The sequence below is a fragment of the Triturus cristatus genome, chromosome 1_1 (genome assembly GCF_964204655.1).
Source record: "Triturus cristatus chromosome 1_1, aTriCri1.1, whole genome shotgun sequence".
Lineage (NCBI taxonomy): Eukaryota > Metazoa > Chordata > Amphibia > Caudata > Salamandridae > Triturus > Triturus cristatus.
In genome coordinates, this window is record NC_140579.1 from 594,258,704 (window position 1) to 594,274,450 (window position 15,747).

The 15,747-nt window shown below is 46.1% G+C and overlaps 1 long non-coding RNA gene across 1 annotated transcript in view; it reads left to right on the forward strand.

Moving 5' to 3' along the window:
• LOC146870681 (uncharacterized) overlaps positions 1-9,699 on the forward strand; it is a 66,776-nt gene extending 57,077 nt beyond the window's left edge. Inside the window, exon 4 of the long non-coding RNA XR_014959432.1 lies at positions 8,151-9,699. This is a non-coding gene — a long non-coding RNA (uncharacterized LOC146870681). The remainder of the gene's footprint in view (positions 1-8,150) is intronic.
• The last annotated feature ends 6,048 nt before the right edge of the window (positions 9,700-15,747 follow it).

Genomic DNA, 15,747 nt, shown 5'->3' on the forward strand with positions numbered 1-15,747 from the left:
TTCCTCTGTCTATTCTGGGAAGAGTGAATCTGATAAAAATGGCAATTTTACCAAAAGTAACGTTCTTATTTAATACTATCCCACTCAATTTTGAGAAACCATTGATAGATAAGTTCCAGCAAGCTATCAATGCGTTCGTGTGGGCCTATAAATCCTCTAGAATATCGTGGAAAAAGCTAAGACGGAGAAGGGAGAAAGCAGGTCTTACTCTCCCCAATATTCAGTACTATGCTTGGGCTTTTCAGCTAACTCACTCTAGAATGCTGCTAAAATCCCCAGATTCTTCAGGGAGAGGTAAAATGTTTTTAGCTAGGTTACAACAATCGGGGCTTCCATATGAAGGTTTTCTATTTAAATATGGGGAATTTTTTTTTTAAGAAGGTTAGACTGAAAGTCCTAAGCGGTGCAGCTCAGATTTGGGCCAGAATTAAAAAACTAATGGGCCTTGAATATTACTCAACGCTAGCTCCTCTGTGGGATAGCCCAGGAACTCCTAATTGTCTTAATGACTTGTTGGCTGTCCCTTAAACAGCTGGGTTATTAGTATGGGGAGATCTAGCGGTAGATGGATCGCTTTTATCTTGGGCAGAACTAAATGACAAACTGGAGGACGGTATGTCTAGATTTAAATACTTGCAGCTAAATAGCTGGTCCCAAAATCTAAAAAGCCCGATAGGGCTGGGGAACTCCTTGGAAGAACATCTGGTTAATAAACCAGCAGGGAAGAAAGAGATTTCATTCTTTTACTGGGCAATCGAAGAAGCCATTGATGGAGATTTCAAGTTAACCGGAGAGCTGTGGGAGGAATCCATCCCAGAGACAGACTGGGTGGATCTGTGGCAAACTTCTTATAACACTCTCTTCTCGGTTGTTAAACCAGCTTGGCTGAGGATGAACCACTACTTCACCACACAGAGCCTATCTTTCCCCGGCGAGGCTCTCCAAAATGTCTAAAGGTCCACCTGCTAGATGTAAAAAATGTAATTTGGAGAGTGTTCCAGATGTACATATGTTTTGGGCTTGCCCATCTCTTTTTGTATTTTGGGAAGGAGTTGGCGACTCCTTAACATCTTTTTTGGGTCACCCAATACAAATTTCCCTTAAGCTCATTATTTTTGGCATATTAAGCGACATCACTGGCTGTAATAGAGGTTTTCTATTTTTTGCGAGACTATTAGTCAGACGGGAAATATGCAAGAGATGGGTTGAGACTATATCCCCCACACACTCGGATTGGTTATCCGCCCTATATAAAACATCAAAGACCGATCTGGCCAGATTGAAGAACTCTAAGAAGAGAGCTATCTGGGACTGTTTGTTAAATTGGACTTCAGCTTAATTAGCCTTGTTTTTGTTTTTTGCGTACAATACATCATTATTTTGTTTTTACTTTTTGCCCTATGATTAAGCCTCAGGGGAGCTCTCAGACTGCGCTGGATTGTGCTATTACCCTACGGGCCCCAGTTGCGATCTAAGGTAGGCCACCAGCATCAGCCGCCGGTTCTAAGAAACTAGTAGAGAGTATGACCACCCTCTCATTAACAACAGGAGGTCAGCAACTGGAGGGAAGTCGGTACACCACTGGTAGGTGGGGGACAAAAGGGCGTGAATGATCACCCCAAGGCCTTCTTCTCTTAATAGAGGAACAGTGGTGACCTTCTGATCTCAAATTAGCTGGGGTCGGAGGCGAATGAGGGGAAAAAAAAAAGCAGGGTGACTCAGAGAAGTGATTTGCCCGGTGTTGTAAGTCTGGATTTTTCAACTGAAAACAGGTTCTGCTGACTAGCATCAGTTGAGATTGTAGGAAGCCCTAGTATGGACATGCAGAGCTGATATCCAGACAGTTAAGAGATGGCAAACATTGCACATCTTTAAAAAAACACATAGGATGATGAGAAGACCCTGATGTATTTTATTTATTTATTAAGGAGTTTTATATAGCGCTAGCCTGACCCGAGGGTACTGGAGCGCTTCCCAACAATTTTTGAGCAAGGTTCATACACTAATCAGTGTTCTACATATAGGTTTGGCAGTCCAAGTGTGCTGAGCAGCATTGAGGTAGTGTGTGGGTCCTGAGAAACCTCATAGAGTGCACATTGTCTTGAGGCTGATACAATAAGGCAGGATTCAATATATAGGTTCGGAAGACCAAGTGTGCTGAGCAGCATTAAGGTAGCGGGAGTCCTGAGATAACCTCATAGAGTGCACGTTGTCTTGGGGTTGTACCAATTAAGGGGGTGGAGTTGGGGTACGAATAGCAGGAAGGAGGTGAGTCTTAGAGCTACAATGTCAGGGAGAGACGACGATCAGGGAATAGTGTATAGATGGCGACTATCCATTCGGGAGGGAGCGGTTGAGGAAAAGGACTTTCAGTTGTTTTGTTAACTATGTGAAGGACAAGATAGTCCTGATACCGACTGGGATGACGTTCCAGATTTTGGGTACGTTTCCGGCAAAGGACCGTGTGGCAGTTTTTTGTTTGCGTGTTTTCATGGGGATGAGTAGTAGGGTGCTGGAGCTCCTGAGGTTCCTTGTCTGACCAGCCCTCTTGAGTTTGGTAGCCAAATGCTCAGGTTTTCCTGTGTGCAGGGCTTTGTGTGTGAGGCAGGCCGTTCTGTAACTGGCACGCAGTTCAATTGGGAGCCATTTTAGTTCTCTGAGTGCCGGTGAGATGTGATCGTATTTCCTGATTCCAGTGACCATTCTAGCTGCTGCGTTGAGAGTCGTTCTGAGGGGTGCTAGGTGAGATTTTGTTGTACCAGTGAGGGTGGCATTCCCATAGTCGAGTCTGGATAGCACCAGTGATTGGGTGGCTTGTTTGAGGTTGTTAGTTGGGATGAATGGTTTTATTTTGTTAAGTAACTTCAGGTTGACGAAGGCACTCTTTGCGGAGTTCTTGATGTGGTTGGCCATGTCGAGTTTGGAGTCCAGGGAAATATCTAAAGATTTAACGGAGTGGGTCAGAGTGTGATTGCCATTAAGAGCATCCAAAGCTTTTAGCCATTCTGAAATATGAGGGTTCTCCTCTTTGTTGGCGATGAGGAGTATTTCAGTTTTGTCTTGGTTGAGTTTTAAGTGGTTAAGCAACAGCCAATGTTGGATTTCTTTTAGAGTGACATTTAGTCTGTGAATGTCATCAATGGAGGAGGTTTCTAGATAGATTTGGGTGTCATCTGCATAGAGGTGGAAAGGGATGTTAGCATTTTTGAGTAGGGTGGTGAGGGGTTCCATGTATATGTTGAACAGTTGAGGTGAGAGCACTGAACCTTGGGGGACGCCCCTGTTGACAGGGTGTAGGTCAGAGGTAAAGTTTTCTATTTTTATCCTTTGTGAGCGGCTGTGTAAGAAGGAGGAGAACCAGCGTAGGACCACCTCATCAGCTCCTACCCTTTCTTGTAGAGCCTTGATGAGAAGTTGGTGATCAACCGTGTCAAAGGCTGACGATAGGTCTAGGAGAATAAGGAGGCAGCATTGGTCGGTATCGAGGGATTTGTGGATGTCGTCTGTGATGTTAAGGATTGCGGTATCTGTGCTGTAGCCTTTTCTGAAACCCGATTGATGGGGGTGAAGAAGGCTGATGTTATCCATGTGCTGAGTCAGTTGTTGGAGGACGCATTTTTCAAGGATTTTGGATAGGAGGGGGAGATTGGAGACAGGTCTGAAGTTATTCAGTTCCTTGGAGTCTAGGCCTGTTTTTTTTTTTCAGTAGTGGCGTGACTTGGCCAACTTTGAGGCATTCAGGTATGATGCCGGTTCTCAGGGAGCTGTTAATGATCTTGCACCAGAACGGGGCTATGGAGAGTTTCAGATTTTTGGTCAGTTCGGTGGGAATCGGGTCAAGGACGTGAGAGGCTGGTTTGGAGGTGGAGATCAGTTTGAGGATCTCGGTTTCCGGGATGGGGTATAAGGACTTCCAGGTTTTTGTGGGGTGCTTGGGCGAACTATCTACTGTCACTGGAGGCAGGTTTTTGCCGATGGGGTTGACGTTGATGTCCAGTGAGAGTCCAATCCTGGTGATTTTTTCTTCGAAGAAGTTGGCGAAGTTTTCACACAAGTCTTTGGAGGCCTGTAGGGAGGATTCCGGGGTTTTGGAGGTTTGTTGTCTGATGATTTTGAACAGTTCGTTGGGTCTGTTTTTTGCATTGTCCAGGGCGTCGCAGAAGAAGGTGGATTTTTCGCTGCTGATGTGCTTTTTTTATTTCTTTCAGGCTGCTTTGAGTTGTTCGAGTAGGCTTGAGGAGGGGTTGCTCCTCCATAGTCTTTCTGTAGCTCTTAATTGTCTTCTTTCGTTGTTAATGTCCATGTTGAACCAAGATCTGGATGGGATTTTCCTTTTTTTATTTTTAGTTTCAAGGGGGTTACTTGATTTAGAATGGATGTCATGTTTGTGTCGTAGTGGGCGGTGAGTTCTGTTGTGGAAAGATCGTGCATGGAGGCAGTGAGGAGAGAGTTAACCCTTCCCTCTAGGTCAGTCATGTTAATTTGGGTGAAGTTTCTAGTCCATTTTGGAGGGTCTTGGGTGGGGGGTTTAGGTGTGATAGGCTGAGTGAGGTGGAAGAGGATTAAGAGGTGGTCGGACCAGTCCACGGGCAGGGTGCGGTCTATCGTGACAGTGCTGTGCTGGGCGATGATGGCATCTAGGATTGCTCCTTTGTTGTGGGTTTCCTCTAAGCAGGGTTTGTTTAAGTTTGTTGCTTTGAAGCAGTTCCTTCAGGTTCTGGATTAGCAGGGTTGTTTTCTTCATTCCAGTGAAGATTGAGGTCGCCCAGAATAAGGCTGTTCATGTCTCGGAGAGAGCACATGAGCTGGGGTGGTAAATGAGGTGGCAGATGAGTGTTTTATTGTTGCTAGTGTTAATGTTGACGGTTAGGCATTCAAAGGTGTTGTAGAGGAAGGAGTCTATTTCGGTCACGGAAATATTGTTTTTGTGGATGATGGCTATGCCTCCACCTCTTTGATATTTCCTATCTTTGTTGGTGATAGCAAAGACAGGGGGGACAAGAGTATCCATGAGTGGCAATGAAGAGTCATTTAGCCATGTCTCAGTGATGAATGCTATGTCTATATCGTGGGTGAGGATGGATTCCGCTAGCTCTGTGGAATGCTTGGTGTCTGATCTGCAGTTTATGAGCATGCAGTTAGTAGGGGGCGTCTCTGTTGTGTGTTTTATCGTTCGGGGGACCGTGGGGAGGATAGTGCGTGTGGCCGGGGGTCTAGGGGATTAGGAGGGGCCTGTTCTCTTCCCAGTCCGGTGATTACCTGTATTTTGGATTGGAAGGTGGCAGTAATAAGATTTTTGTACGAGGAAGCGAAAGCTGCCGGTTCACTCGCAGAAATATCATCTCTATGTATACTATGTATACTATTGTGAAAGTAATCTGGCTCTGGGTTATGAAAATTGCCTAGATATTACGATTAGGCCTCCACCTATAAAGTGTAGGTTAGGTGGGCCGCTGAACGTACACTAACGGGAAGAGTGTGGTTGCTTGTGTGGGGTGTGCTCTGTGGAATCAATAGTTTTTCTGTCCATTTTCTGTTTGATTGATATGAGTATCACTGAGGCCTCTCCTAACTACAAGTTGGAATCAGAAGAGATATTAGGGCAGATCCAGTTGGTACTAAGACGGCAGATGTTAATTAACTTGGGGAGTTAGCATGCACATACAAGTGCCTTTACAATGGCAAACATGCTTACAATTAATGAAGATATATGAATATCCAGGATATATCGTGATATAGGCGACACTACAAATGCAAGTTGGGAATTAGAAGGGCATAGGTTATTGACAAGATTAGGATGTGCTTTTGGCTGGACCATTTCAGGGCGGTTAGAGGCAGGTCTGGACCCGGATGGGTCAAGATAATTTTCAATAAAACAAAGGTAACAGTGGCTGGTACCCTGATGAAAACTTGGCTGAATAGCTCCTGTCTGGGGAAGATGGACTTCAATGATCACCCTAACTCCAAGTTCCAAGTAAAATGTTTAACGTAAGCAGCCCTTGAAATCTCCAGCTCTGATCAAGGGCAAACAGCTTCTGCCCAACAGTCTACACTCGCCACAGAGATAAACTTCTGAGAATGTTCAACACAGAAAACTCTACACATTTGAAGTAAACCCTACACACATTCCCTCCTTTCAGTTATATTGAACCACAAATTCCATAGACTATATATTGAGTGATACACTATAAGATGGATATCTAATACTAATATGAAGATACCAACATGAGATTCTATCTGGCGTTATAGAAGACCTGGAACATGCAATATTCCTTTTCAGGACAATTACATATTCTTTGCATAATAATCAAATGTTTTACTCCTGTTAATGAAGTTATACATCTATGATCGTTGCACCAAATAGGTGTTTTAATGGTTCTATGCAATTTTCTTTTTCTTAATTTGCTCTCCTCTCTTCCATTCCTTGTGCCCCCCCTCTCTGTCTTTCTCAGGTATGTCTTCTACAGCCACATTTGGCTGTTCCACTTCCATTCATAACCTCTATCATTACACTGTCACTCACAAGTTGGATCTCCAAAATTCCATCATTTAAAAGTCTTTCACAACCAATCTCATCCACAGTCATCAGTGCACCACTGCCACTCTCCTTACATGAAACAGCGTGACTTTTGACATATTTTCCCATCATTCAATATTACAGAATTGGAAAAACCCAATAACTCTTTTATTTTTATAAAACCTAGGCTTTCCTTTGGTAACTTTCAAAACTTTCTTTACTCTTATCCAGCGGCCTACTTGAACTTTCCACCACCCTTACTTAATATTTCCAATCTGATTGAAAGAGTACCTTGAAAAAGGTATGCTTCTTCTCATAAAATACAACGTGGACTGAACCCTTTTGCATTATGGTAGTGACACAATATGTCCAAACATTTTCTCTACCTCTTTTTGCCCAATTCAGACTTCCAGGCATAGCAAAATGTATAGTATTTTTTATCACTCGATTGACTCTCTTGAGAAAGTCATTGCGACTAGGGGGATATAATGCTGTTAAATTGCATTCGATTATCAATTTGTTCAAAGTTTTTATGCGTTTTTCTTATTTCATAAGTACTCCATTGTTATTAACTAAAATGCTTGGTGCCCATTCTACAAGAAAATAATTTAAATAATGTGTAACAAATACCACAAGCATCCAGGCCCAAAGACATCTGGGGCCCATTCCTTGCCTGGCTGGCTAGCCCAAACACAACTCCTACCCTTGCTGCTTCACCTGCCCGTGAAAGGGATCAAACAACAGCTAATGAGTAGCAAGTACCCCTAAGTGATCTATCATATTTGAAACGTGTCACTTTTCATACAGAGTCCTTGCATCTGACAACATTATGCAAAATTGTTCATATACGCATATTGCTTTGTATTGGTCGCACTGTTAAATGTCTCACCATTGCATACCTGATTTGTGTTGGCTCTACCTCGTTTTTGTTTTTAATGTTCTGATATAATTATTCTTCACACTGTAACATCAGGATGTATACTTATGAACAATCATTATCGATGTTTTGACTAAATGCCAATAAACAAAGTAAAAGTAAAAAAACAAAGATCATAAAAGTACATAAACAAGATTACATAAACAGCCACAATTATCATAAAATCCCAGTTCCTGTTAAACAAGGAGTGGACAGTCAAATTCATTTAAACATTCCGTGCATATACCCCTATGACCATTTAAATACAAGTTAAAATATCAGTTGTTAAATGTCGGAGTATGTCAAAATAAGAAATAAAAAAGTCCACAAAAAAAAAGAATAATAATGTGAAACAAATGGAGCAATATATTTGTTCACAATCTCTACCGCTGTCCATTTTGCATTATACATTCATTCTCAAGTTAACCCTCAAGCCATCTAAGAATAATATCCACAGAACACTCTAAACAATGAAACGCCACTTGGGCTCTGGTCCCTTTCCTGTTAATAGCATTTATGTGGTAATAAAGGTCTGGAAACACTGGAATCTTGCTTGTAAGTTAAGTTTAATGTAGCATCAAGCCTGTTGACCTCTCTAGCCAGTGTGTTCTATTTTATTATTTTAATGTTTCTTTAATTACTGTGGCTTGTACTTTATTTATGTTTAAATGCTTTCAGTCATCTGTTGCTATAATGTGTGTACGTTCTATATTCCAGGTTTCAGAGTCTCTGGAGGAACTGCCTAGAGCGGTCTGCTTGTACTGTGCTGAAACCCAATAAACTTATTTTTATATATTCTGTGCTCCTTGGAACTTTGTAATTACAATTTTGGTGACGAGGATGGGATTCAGCACAGGGGCAATTTGTCATCAAGGGAAAAGAACCTACTATGGAGTATTTTGGATTATTATTGGTCTTTGGATTTACTGTGCCTCATCTCACGTACTTCCTGGATTTACTTTGTGCCTGCTACGCTTCATCCGATAGCCTGGAATTGCTAATAAACCTTGGTAATTCTTTTTGAATTTTTCTTTATACTGTCTACTGCACGAGTTACCATCACCGTGCACCCACTGTTTGCATTTAAACTCTTACCATGTGATCGGATTCCTCTGGACGTTCCTTCACAACTTCCCTCCCTTAAAAGAGAAACTGAACATTGACTATCCCCGCAGCACACATTGTACGCACACACGTTGGGCTACGTGCGGGCATTTCTTTCCGGAGCCGCGTCCTCCACTCCAAGTCGCACAAATCGATTTGGGATTTCTGCATTTTCTCCTGCTTTCCAGAGCAGCATTCTCTGCTCCTGGAAAGCCAGAAAGGCAGGCTGGGAGCCTTACTCTGTGCCTCATATTCCAGATTTGGGTGCTGTTTATGCGCCTATCGTGAATTCAACAAGTAAGCATTATTAATATTGGCTGCATCTATTTCCTGTTTTTTTGTGCAGTGCAGTTGATAATATTTTTTTTTTTTTACCCTCATAGGAGGAGAATGGAGTAAAAAAAAAAACACAAACATATATAGAAAAATAAATTGTTGAGTGCACTTATCTTTGCACTATTTGTTGGTACTGTTCAAGCTTACTCTATTTATGATGCAATTTGATCCTCTATCCAAATTCCTTCAAACAAAAGGAGAACCCCCCCCATTCCATGGACTAGGTGGAAGGAGGAATTTTTGACTTACCCCAAAGCTATTGACGGTGGAAGACTATCTGCTGAAAGGAAAAAAAATGTTTTTTTACATTGCTTAGGATCAAAAAGGTCAAGTTGTTTTTAGGACACTTCCACAAACGGATGGCAGTGGTCCCAGGAATGTTTTTGAAGACGCTATGATCTGTATAGAGACTAGATTCAAATCTACATCTAGTGTTGCTCTAAACAGGTTTAAGTTTTATATGAGAGCTCAAGAGGATGGTTAGACGTTCAATGATTTTCTTACTGCTTTGCGTGCGCTATCTGTGAACTTCAATTTTGGACGCATCACTGATAAAATGATCAGAGATCAAAATATTGTTCATGTCAAGAGCAAGAAAGTTCAAGAACAACTGTGGGTAATGGGTGACCTGAATTTGAGAGATGTCATCAGTAGTGCCAAAGCCATGGAACAATCCGAGAAATTGACTAAATCCTTATATAAAGACATCAAGGGAGTTGTAGACGATGTCTGTACTGTGAAAACTGATAATTTGGACAAAGAGTTTTAAGGAAATTTGACAGGGAATTTCATTGTTTCAGATGTGGGAGTGCTAGTCATGGGGCATCTTTTCCAAGATGTCCCTCATTGGGTAAAGAATGCAAGAAGTGTGGATGTTGTGGCCATTTTGCCTTACTATGCAGAGATCTCAAAGGTGCTACAGCTGGAAGTTCTAGTAAAGGTAACATTTCCTATATCAATGAGGAACAAGATGATGACCGTGTGAATGGGACAGTGTGGGAATAGTGCTGTCTATTACTGATTTTGGTGATAGTAAGGACAGTCATATTAGTCTCAACCCACCCAAGTGCATGATGCATGTTATTGGTTTAGAAACAGAACTTCTGATGGATACATCTGCCAGTGGATTCCTCACCTTGTGAATATCCCCTGCGCCAGCATTCCACGGAACTTTTCTTTCCCAGTACTCCACATCGACGTGGGCGACGTCACAATGCATCGGCTCCGCTCGCGACTCCGTACGACGTCACCGGAGCCATAAGAAGCCCACGTCGGCGTGATGATGTCAGTTCCCTTTTTTCCGCGCCGTCGACGCGCAACGGTTTTTTCCAGTGCTCTCTAGCTACTTTGTAGTTTAGCTGTGTTACTGTTTTAAAATTCGGTATGTCTTCGACGAGGAAGTCGGGCTTTAAGCCCTGTAGGGAATGTGGAGGTCTGATGTCCATGACTGATCCGCATCAAGACTGCTTGTGGTGCCTTTCTTCGGACCACGATGTAGAAGATTGTGCGTGCTGTAGGAGGATGAATCCTAAGGTGCTGAAGGAGAGGAAGACTAAGCTCTTTATGAAGAAGATCGGTGAGGAGAAGAGAGGAAGAAAAAAAGAGAAGTCGAGGCGGGAGTCGTCGACTTCGAGGTCGTCGAAGTCGAAGAAGCATCACAAAAAGAGAAGGCATTCTTCTCGACGTCGGTCCTCGAAGTCCAGGAAGTCGAGGTCGATTTCGCCCCGTCGGCATCGAAGCAAGGACTTGTCACCTTCTCCTTCTCCTTCGAAGTCTTCGAGAGGTTCTCCTTCGCCGAAGCAGGCTCCAGCTCAGTCCCCGACGCAGTCATCGGCTCCGTCTAAGGCGTCGACTCCGGTTCGAGTGGAGTCGGAGGTCTCTGTGGATGAACAAGAACAGGAAGAGCCTGCTCCGGTGCCTGATGAATCTGCGGCTCCGGTGGAAGACACTGCGGATCCGACGCCGGAGACTCCACAAAGGGATACAGGGTCTGCTCCTTATCCTCAATTCCCGGCTCCAGGTACCGATTCAACACATTTTCTGAATGCCATGTATGGTATATTTAATAGGGCGGCCTTCCCATCCGGAGCACCAACTGGTCCCGTGGGTCCGATGGCGTATACGCTAGGGGTGCCGCAGCATTATGCTCAGCCCCCTTTTTGCCCTTTATGCCGATGGCGCCTTCGTGGCAGTTTCCGGCGCCGTCTGGGGATCCGACACGACTTCGGATGGACCATCAGACTTCGGAGACTTCTTCCACGCCGCGACTGACTCCATCGGCGCCGCGTCCGGCGCCGCCAACTCCACCTATGGCGCCGCCGACTCCGGTACCTCTGGCTCCACCGACGCCGCGTACGACGTCGACGACTCCGGCTCCCCGGATTTGATCAAGGAGGGAGGCCCAGAGGGTTTTGGAGGAAGGAAGATATAGAGCAGAGGTGGAAGAAGGTGAAGTCGACTCTTCTTCGGATGAGTTTGAGGGAATTGAAGAAGCAAGTGGTTTGGATACAACCCCAGAGTGGGAGCATACTTCTGCTAGATCTTCTCCACCTCAGGAATTGGCGCCCTATCATGTGGTGATTAAGAAAGCCGCAGAACTGTTGGATCTGCAGCTACCCTCTGTGGAGTACAAGTCAAACTTGCTTACGGAGGTGTTGCATTCTCCGTCATCAGCTTCGGAGCCTTTGTTACCTTTCAATGAGGCCATCTTGGAGCCGGTCTTGGAGGTGTGGAAGAAGCCTCTTTCATCTCCGGCGGTTTCCAGACAGGTGGCAAGAAGGTACAGGGTTGCACTAGGGGATCCTGATTTTTTGTCTACTCATCCATCTCCGGAGAGCCTAGTTGTGCAGGCTTCTTGTTCAAAACATGCTTCGGGTGCTTTCCCTCAGTCTCCAGCTGATAGGGAGTCCAAGAAAGTGGATCAGGCGGCCAAAAAGTCCTTCTCCTCAGGAAGTATGGTGTTGAAATCATCTAATGCCACATGCCTGCTGGGGCGTTATGTTCATGCCTTGATGGACTCTATTAAATCTTTGGCCCCTAAGCTGCCTGAGGGGGATAAGTCGTCCTTCTTGGAGGTTGTTGCGGACACTCAGGCAGCTGCTAGACAGGTGATCCAGTCAGGGCTGGATACGGCGGACTCGGTGGTGAGGATTATGGGGTCGTCTATAGTCGCAAGAAGGCAGGCTTGGCTCCGTTCCTCTGGATTCTCGGCGGATGTTCAGGCCACGTTGGTTGATCTGCCATTCGACGGACAGAAACTGTTTGGGGAGAAAGCAGACTCTGCCCTTCAACGATTTAAGGACAGCAGATTGACGGCGAAGTCCTTGGGTCTGCAGGCTCCTGCTAGGGGTTCAGCTTTTCGGAAGTTTAGGGGTTTCGGAAGAACATCCTTTCGCTCCTTCCGACAGCCCCAACAGCAGCAGCAGCAGCAACAACAGAATCCCCTCTATAGGTCCTATAGAGGGAAGCAAAGGGGTCGGAGAGGTTCTGGTCGCAACCCCTCTTCTTCCTCCTCCTCCTCTGCTCCCAATGAGGCTTCAGGGAAGCAGCCCTAGATCCTCCATCCCGGATCATGTAAGTCCTGTGGGGGGTCGGGTGTCCTACTTTCTACGGGGTTGGAAATCTATTACAACAGACCTTTGGGTTTTGAACCTCGTAGAGACTGGGTACGCCCTTCCCTTTCGGGAGTTTCCTCCCCCTTACCCTCCTTGCCAAGGTTATTGCTCGGAAGACCATCTGCTTCTCCTACAGAAAGAGGTTCTAGCCTTGCTTCAGAAGGGTGCAATAGAGGTGGTTCCGGAGCAGGAAAGGGGTCAGGGATGCTACTCCCGGTATTTCTTGATTCCCAAAAAGGACGGCAGATTGCGTCCGATTCTGGACCTCAGAATCTTGAACTTTTACCTGAAACAGGAGAAATTCAAGATGCTGTCCCTTGCGCAGGTTCTTCAAGCGTTGCAGCAAGGAGACTGGATGGTGTCGCTCGACTTGCAGGACGCGTACTTCCATGTCCCAATCCTGAAGTCGCACAGGAAGTATCTCCGTTTTACGGTTGGGTCGCAACACTACCAGTTTGCGGTCCTCCCGTTTGGTCTTACTACTGCACCTCGAGTCTTCACAAAGGTGATGGCAGTGGTAGCTGCTCATCTCAGGAGGTCGGGGATTCCGGTTTTCCCCTACCTGGACGACTGGCTTCTGAAGGCAGAGTCCCCAGAGATGGTGCAGCGTCATCTGCGGGTAACATCTCAGCTGTTATTCGACTTGGGTTTCTCGATCAATGTGCCCAAATCTCACCTGGTGCCCTCTCAACGCGGCCTGTTCATAGGGGCGGTACTGGACACTCCTGTGTGTCGGGCATTCCCTCCTCCTCAAAGGATTCTCGACATTCAGGAAATGGTCCCTTTATTCCACAATGGAGCGGTTGTTCCAGTTCTGAAGGTCCTTCGCCTGCTCGGTCTGTTTGCCTCCTGCATACTGTTGGTCAACCATGCACGCTGGCACATGAGGGTGCTCCAGTGGTGCCTCCGCAGGCAGTGGTATCAGCACAATGGAGATCTCAGGGAGTCGATCAGGATCTCTGGAGAAGCTGCAGCGGATCTATCTTGGTGGAGCGTGGGGGGCAATCTGTCTCAAGGAAAGCCCTTCCATCTACCTCCATCGGTGGCCACAGTGATTACGGATGCATCCACCCTAGGGTGGGGTGCTCATCTGGGGGATCTGGAGATCAAGGGTCTTTGGTCTCCAGAGGAGAGGTTGCTTCACATCAACCTTCTGGAATTGCGGGCGATTCGTTTGGCACTCAAGGCCTTCCTCCCTTCCCTTCGCGGTCAGTCTGTTCAAGTCCTGACGGACAACACTACCGCGATGTGGTATATCAACAAACAGGGAGGAGTGGGGTCGCGTTGTCTCTGCAGAGAGGCTCTGCGTCTCTGGTCCTGGGCTCAGGACCATCAGATTTGTCTGGTGGCAAATCATCTGGCCGGGGTGCTGAACGTGCGCGCGGACTGTCTCAGTCGACAGTTCTCCGCCGACCACGAGTGGAGGCTCCATCCGGAGGTAGTTCGTCACGTCTTTCGGACGTGGGGGACCCCTCGGGTGGACCTGTTCGCCACCCGCGAGAACGCGCACTGCCCGTCATTCTGCAGTCTCCAGTTTCCGATGCAGGGGGCGTTGGGGGATGCGTTTCAGTTGAGTTGGGTCTCACGACTCCTTTACGCGTTTCCTCCCATACCCTTTATTCCTCGGGTTCTGAGGAAGATTCGCCAAGACCGGGCCCAAGTCATTTTGATCGCCCCGGATTGGCCGCGAAGGGTGTGGTATACAGATCTTCTCCGCCTCTCCTCGTGCCCTCCGCTCCGTCTCCCTCTGAGGGCAGACCTCCTCTCGCAGTCGGAGGGGCAGGTTCTACACCCCCACCTCCAGAGCTTACACCTTCATGCCTGGAGATTGAACGGGGCAACCTGAGTTCATTCTCTCTCCTGCCTGATGTGGTGGACGTTATTTTATCGGCCAGGCGACACTCCACCAAGTCCATTTACTCCTACAGGTGGTCCAAGTTTGTTAAATGGTGTGGAGAGAGATCCATTGACCCTTTAAAAGCACATCTTTCTGAGGTGCTCCAGTTTGCCCTTTCCTTGGCTCAGCAGGGCTGTGCTGTGGCCACAGTCAAGGGCTATCTTTCGGCCTTATCGGCTTTTCTTTGTCTACCTGATCAACCGTCATTATTTAAATCTCCGGTTGTACTGAGGTTTATCAAGGGCCTTACGAACATGTTTCCTCCCACTCCTTTTGTAATGCCTCAGTGGGACCTTAATCTTGTTTTAACCTTTCTAATGGGGTCCCCATTTGAGCCTCTGCATAGCTGTCCTTTGAGGCTGTTGTCCTTTAAGGGGGTCTTTCTTGTAGCCATAACCTCGGCAAGGAGGGTGAGTGAGCTTCAAGCTCTTAGTTCTAAACCCCCTTTTCTTACATTACATGCTGAAAGGATGGTTCTGAGGACCAGGGCTGGTTTCCATCAAAAGTTGTTACTCCGTTCCATTTGGGGTAGTCTGTTACTCTCCCTGTTTTTTATCCTCCTCCACATCCTTCCAAAGAGGAGGAAAGACTCCATCGCCTGGACCCGAAGAGGGCTGTGAGTTTCTATCTGGACAGGACTAAAGACTTTCGTCTTGATGATCAACTCTTCATTGGCTACGTTGGTCAGTCAAAGGGTAAAGTGGTGCACAAGCTCACGCTATCGAGATGGATCATCCTTGCCATCAAGATCTGCTACGCCCTGGCTGGTAAGACTCCTCCTTAGGGCATTAGAACTCATTCGACTAGAGCTAAGTCATCTACATCTGCTTTGGCCCGGGGTGTTCCTGTGGCAGATATTTGTAAGGCCGCGACTTGGGCCTCCCTCCATACTTTTGCAAAGCATTATTTGCTTGGACTCAGAGATGAGGAGGGAGGGCCATTTCGCGCGCTCTGTCTTGCAAGACTTTCTGGTATAGGAAGGTGGACACCCTCCTCTGGGAGTGGGGACTGCTGTGGGAATCTATTCACAAGGTGAGGAATCCACTGGCAGATGTATCCATCAGAAGAACAAGTTACTTACCTTCGGTAACGCTTTTTCTGGTGGATACAGTATCTGCCTGTGGATTCCTCACTGACCCACCCGCCTCCCCGTTGTCCACCTTTGTATACCATGAAAGAGGTCTTGTTGGAATGTTTTGATACTTTCTTGTACATTTGTAGGAAATGCTTGTTTGTTTAGCATTCCTTTTCTTTGTATGCTATGTATATGTGTTGGTATACTGTATACTGTGTATACTTGGTGTTGTCGTTGGTTCACCTGTTCGCCTCGAAGGCTCGGAAAAAAAGGGTGGAACTGACGTCA